This window comes from Sinocyclocheilus anshuiensis, unplaced genomic scaffold (assembly GCF_001515605.1).
Source record: "Sinocyclocheilus anshuiensis isolate Anshui unplaced genomic scaffold, SAMN03320099.WGS_v1.1 scaffold206, whole genome shotgun sequence".
Taxonomy (NCBI): Eukaryota; Metazoa; Chordata; class Actinopteri; order Cypriniformes; family Cyprinidae; genus Sinocyclocheilus; species Sinocyclocheilus anshuiensis.
In genome coordinates, this window is record NW_015542358.1 from 795,183 (window position 1) to 802,088 (window position 6,906).

The window sequence follows — 6,906 nt, forward strand, 5'->3', positions numbered from 1 at the left end:
AACTTTTACTTGTAATGGAGTAATATTTGACCAGCAGTATCTGTACTTTCACTTAAGTAATGGAGTTGTGTACTTTGTTCGCCTCTGCCCTCGTGTCGTTCCAAACCTGTAAGACCTTCGTTCATCTTCGGAACACAAATGAAGATATTTTTGATGAATTCCCGAGAGCTCTCTGATCCTCCCATAGACAGCAAGGGTCCTTACACGACCAAGGCCCAGAAAGGTAGGGTACCAAAAACATCGGCAAAGTAGTCCATGTGACATCCGTGGTTCAATCGGAATTTTATGAAGCCACGAGAATACATTTTGTGCGCAAAGAAAACAAACATACGTTGTGGTACTCTCCAAAATGGTGCCAGGGTGACGCGGAGGAGATGAATTGTTGAATAAAGTTGTTATTTTTGTTTTCTTTGTGCACTAAATTATTCTTTCTGGACCTTGATCGTGGTAGGACCCTTGCTGTCTATTGAGGATCAGAAAGCTCTCGGATTTCATCAAAAATATCTTAATTTGTGTTCCGAAGATGAACAATGGGTTTACGGGTTTGGAACGACATGAGGGTAATTAATGACAGAATTTCCATTTTTGGGTGAACTAAACCTTTAAGGATTATGCACTTTATAATACACTTTAGAGTTATTAAAGTGGATGATGGATTTTAGCTTGCATAACAGTTTTTTAACATATTGGTAGGTCTATGTATTTTTTAACATACTGTATGTTTCCTAAAACTTTAAAACTTGTAAGACCCTCTGTTGAAAGCCCAGGTAACCAAAACAATTCCTACTATTAACTATGACTTTTGCCTCAATAAACTCATAATTTGCTGCTAATTAATAGTTATTAAGATATTTGTTAAACTGAGGTATGGGGTAGGATTAAGGGATCTACAATATGTTCATGCAGAATAAGGCATGAATATGAGCTTTATAAGTACTAATAAACAGCCAATATGCTAGTAATGTGCATCATAATATGCAACTAGTTAAAAGTGAGAATTGGGCCTTAAAATAAAGTGTTACCACCAAAACTTAAAGGGATAGTTCACCCAAAAATGAAAATTAGCCCATTATTTACTCACCCTCAAGCCATCCTAGGCGTATATGACTTCCTTCTTTCAGATGAATCCAATCGGAGTTATATTAAAAATGTAAATGTAAATTTGGCATCAGAAGATCCAAAAATGGCTATTTGCGAGTCACTTACATGTTTCCCCCTATTTTTCAGCCTACAAAGCCGTTGGAACATTTCCCACTTAAATATAATTTAATTTCCTTTTTCATTCATTCTAATTAATTAACATCAATGAATGTATTCTAATATTATCGTACGATTTTTTTCTACGATATTTTGGGAAACGTAGCCGTGGGCAGTTGCGAATTGCCATACTTTATAAAACATTCAGATATATTCAGGTTTATTTTGAGCTTGTTTTTGTTTGTCCTAACAAGATTTGGCAACTCAGTCTCTTCAGATCCAAGACCAGGGCTGTTTTGAGAAACTCTACCATTTTCCCTGAGGAGAGACACGCCTCTCAGGTGCGATTTAAATACGTCATTATTAACCTGTTTCATCGTTACTAGGGATGGGCGATACCGCTTATTTTGTTTTTAATACGATACCGATACTTTTAAAGGCCAGTATCGTCGATATCAATACGATACTTCTAAACTGAATTTTAGATTATGAAAGTTATTAAATTAATAAATTACTAACAGTAAAATGGGTAATGATATTGCAACTCATTAGGTTATATTTTTGTTTACACATGGTTAAAATATGTTTACTGTAGTGGTAACCATATGGAAATCTACAAATATAAACTACAGTCACTAATAAAATCATAGTTCCTTTTCTTAAGGGACTGCTAGTAACAAGCTGTTGCATGCATAAAATGCAACCTATTTATTCGGACTGTGTATGATTTATATTAACATTACAAAATAGAACATGATCAATATGAACTTTTAACATTCCATTTAAATAAATGCAACTACACAAACTATGTAGGCTACAATTTCAATTTGTTTATTGTGAAGCAACTCAAACATGTTTTTTTCTGTTCCCAAAAACGTCAATGCTTTCCTATGATATACTTTTGGGAAACGCAGCCCTGTTTGAAGTGAGTGAACGCTCTCTGTGATTGACTAATTGATTGTTTCTGTCTTGCAACATTTGCGTGTTCAGATGAGCAGGAGAGGAGACAAGATGAGTTTAACGAGGAGACAAGAGGTCGGTTTTTAATGGACGTCGGTGGAGAGACTTCAACACGTGCCGAGGAAACAGCTTATCACTTAAGTAAATCGGCACCTAGGCTAATCAGATTTGCAAATAAAAATTCATTTTGGATTTATCTACCTTTGGAGTTAACACTGGAAAAAGCTATTTTAATTGCCTCTTGCAGTCGGGAGAGTAATTGAAAACAGAGCCGTCAAGTCTGACAGTTCGTGCCGTGGTGACGCTCTTGCGGTGTTTGCTTTATTTATCGCAGAAGATGTGGATTTAGATGCGACATTTGTCAAATATAGGCTAAACACATGTTTCAGACGTTTACATGTAGCAGCAGAAACATTTTTAAGTCAGTATTTTCTGTACTGCTTAATACAGCGCAAATCAGAAATACTGTAGACACAGAATAGCATATTTGGAAATGGCAGGGACGTTTTTATATACCCATACAAAATATGTTCTAAGATCCCATTAAGGGATGAAAACGTTATTTCTAGATGTTGTCTAAATGTTCAAAAAGTTTTAAACGTTTTTTAAAAAAAGTTATGGTTGTGGTCAAACACGGAGGGAACATTCCATTATCATTTCGCAAACGTTGTGGGAACGTTACATTTGAAAGTTTTCGGAACTTTTTGAAACAATTAGTAAGTTGTAACGTTTAAATAGGCTATGTTAGACGGGTGTCAAACTAAAACATTTCAGGAAAAAAAAAACCTCCATGAACGATGTAGCATTAAATAGCTAATGTTTTGAGGATGTTATTAAAGACCAGATGACTTTGAAAAAAATTTTTTGACGTTACTGTTGGTAACACTTTATTTTGATAGTCCACCTTAGACATGCAACTACATTTCAACTAGCAGTCATTAGAGGAGTGGATGTCTGCTATATCTGAAAACACTCATGGTCCCCCAACACACATTCTACTGACTATAAGTACAGTCTATTAACACTTTAATGAGAGTAAGATGACATGTTGCAAAGTTAGTAAAATGTCTAAAAGTAGACTATCAAAATAAAGTGTAACCCATTAATTTAGAGAGAACCTTGTCAGAACATTAGCCAAAGTTTTGAGCATGTCCTCCGTTAGCTGGGTAGAAGCTGGGCTGGGGTGTACATTTTGAATCATGCACACAAAAAGTGCATGACCCTAAACTGCAAAGAAACCTCCTAAAAGAATTCAGCTTATGCTGCATAAACCTCTAAGGTCAGCCCTAAATAAACACACACAGATATGTTGCTTATAGTTAATTATACTGCATCAGACAATGTCACAGTCATAACCCATCCAGTTTTGTCCCGTGCAATAACCAGTGTTTGCTTTTATGGCTCATTTGAACATATGTCTCTGTTTGCCTTAATTAGTAAAATATGCTTGTGTCTGTGTTCTTTATGAGGCAGATATGACATTTATTTTGTGCATAATGAAGTGTGCACAACATACTACAGTGTCAACATGCGTGCAACTTGTTTAAGCAAATAATGGGGAAATTTTGTTCAAATTAAAAGGATATTTGGATTCTACGTACTCTGAGACCATTAACCTCTTCATTCTCTTGGTTTCACACATCCCTGTGCTTAAATATCATTTAAATGTCAAATGATTCAAAATTAGTACGAGTAATACTAATTATCTAAAATTAAATATTAACAATTTACTGTAACAAATTTACAGACCTGACAGTAGGAACTCAACGCAACAAAAGCCAAGTCGATTTATTTAGCGCTTACAGTGTCATTATTTGATATGTGGATAAAATTGCATGCAATTTTGAGTTGGCATTATTGTAAGGTTATATATAACAGTTTGATTTACTGTCGAACCTTGGTTATGTGTATCGCTGCCACTGTTAAATGATGCATATAAATTACAGGATCCAAGATTTTGGTTGCCCACTTTAAATGAAAATTAAGTCATGCCATAATATTTACTCCGAAGTACGTAATACAAAATATCTTTTAGGCTCTTTTTGTGGATTTTGATGGCTGGAATTTTGTGACTGTCTATTAAAAATTATGGATTATAGCACCATTCAAAGCTTTAAAACCTGACAGATAGCCAACGAAGAGATGATAAAATCGGGCTGATCATGCAAGGGTCTGAAGTCATCTTGTCAGCCAGTATTTTTGGTACTGAATGACTCCTTTTTCTTTTACTTCAATCAGTAATTTCATCGGTTCATGACATCTGGAAAGTACTTAAGTATATGTACTCAAGTGAGCTTTTAATGTGGGGAATGTTAAGACTAGAATCCTGAAAGTTGATCAGCTGTATTGATTTCAGATATATCAATGATTAGGTCAAGAATTGTATTGGCATTGTCAAATATTTAGCTGCTGTATTCATATATTATACACTTTCATTTCTCTTTTAGATTATTGGTAAAAGCCAAAAGGGGGCAGCAAAGTAGAGGTATTAAAAAACTCAAGTGACTCATCTAACAGTTAAAACAGTGCCCAACATTTATATTTTTCATAGAGCTCCCTTCATCACAGTTAATAATTGTTTAAATTGTTTTTAAACCAACCAAAACAACCCAAGTACTGTCTAACAGGACACAAGAGTGAACCGTGTGAACAGAACACTGACCAACAACTTACTTTACCTACAACTTACTTTTGGCTGGCGTGTTTGGTTTCTATTATAAATCATGGTCAGATATGAACAAAAATCATTTGCTTAGCACATTTTGTTCTGTGTTGCTTTGCTCTGAAGCACTTGCTCAAGGATGGATTAGATTTAAAGTCAAGGTTGGGTCTGGTTTTTGCAGGATGACATTCATACAGGGCTCGACATTAAGCCTTGACATGTGCTTAAGTAAATCATTCATTCACTTGTCCGAGTACAAAAAGTTACTTGTCCGGGGCAAAAAAAAGCCTTTTTTGTTGTTGTTGTTTGGCGTGAGAAATGTAATCCATTCTGAAGCAATAGTCTCATCACTGCTCTATGAGCTCTTACTTTAATCAGCATATTTGTGATATTCGCCTTAAATTGATTTCTAGGACACTTTTTAACTTTATGAGGGACAATATATTCCTAACCTTACTAAATGTACATGTCATCATTGACAACAAATTCTTAAATTGTATCAATACATTCAGTTAGAATAATTAGACTCTACATGGTTGTTACCATTCAAATGAAATCAGTATCAACAAACTCCATCTTTCCACTGCAGAGGAATCACTGAAGCTGCATCAAAAGTCCCATTTAGATGCATTTACTCAGACTGTTTAATGAGATGAGAGGTTCCAGAAATGCATTTACACAATAAAATTGCAAATGCATAACTAATATTATAAGATCAATGCTTTGCACTGCTCCGGGTGTGTGTTCACGGTGTGTGTGTGTGTGTTCACTGCTGTGTGTGTGCACTTTGGATGGGATAAATGCAGAGCACTAATTCCGAGTATGGGTCACCATAATTGGCCACGTCACGTCACTTTCACTTTTTTCACTTTTACTTTTTTTAACATAAATCTGAAATGTAGGAAAAATGCAATGATACTTTCAAATATGAAACCACCAGTAGGTGGCGGCAAGTCACTGTCTTAATGAGCGAGTCACTGATTCAACCAATTCGTTTAAACGGTTGATTCAATCAATAAATAAAGCATGTGACTGTCTTTATGAGTGGCTCACTGAATCATTGACTCACCCGATTTGTTCAAAAATGCTGAATCATTCAGTAACGAAACACCTCTGTGTGTTGCTTGGAGATGCGCGACTGTTCTGCTGTGGCTTTGCTTAGAACTATTTTCGTTAGCAAAAACGGTCTAAAATGTGTCTAAAATGTAAGACAGTTAATATTAACTTCTTGTTTATTGAGCTACTGTTGTATAAAATCAATGTCACATTTGCAATTGCAATGGTGCTGGTGCTTGGTCGTGTAATGATGCTTATATAGAATATTTATCTTTTTATCCCTACCGCACAGTATGCTTGTTACTTTGTGTGTGTTGGTGCATCTATTAGTTTTGATTTCTGCACGAGCCTCAACTGACGCAACCTTGATATTGTCAATACATTATCCGTCATCAGTCACCGTTTACACTGAAAGTAATAAAATCAGAATCATTCTCACCAAAATTTCAGTGCTGCCCTAGTTATTGTGTTACTGTTGTTTGGTTGTTACTGTTGTCCGGTCGGGCAAGAAAACTTCACTTGGGTCTTTCACTTGCCCCTTCACAAAATCCACTTGTCCTGGACAAGCATTAATGTCGAGCCCTGTTCATAGATGAAGCCTTATCTGGACCAGATGATGTTTGGACCAAACAACATACTGGTTTCTCAAATGTTGACTAAGACAAATGGTGGTTTTATATTTAAGCCACATCAGATATATAATGGATAATAGTTTCTTTTATCTATTAGCAACACAAACGTCTCAGGTTACGTATGTAACCCTAGTTCCTCGAGGGAACGAGACGCTGCGTCGAAAACGCTAGGGGAACGCCTTCTGCAACCCACGCTCTGAATCACATGTGAAATCAGTCCAATAGCTGAACGGGATGTCACGGCGGATGACGTCATGACCAGGAAGCTATAAAAGCACGTGCGGCGGAGCCAGCGTCAGCTTCTAGGAATGAAGCAAGTGCCGGCAGGGACGCCGGAAGTATGGCACCGAGACGCAGCGTCTCGTTCCCTCGAGGAACTAGGGTTACATACGTAACCTG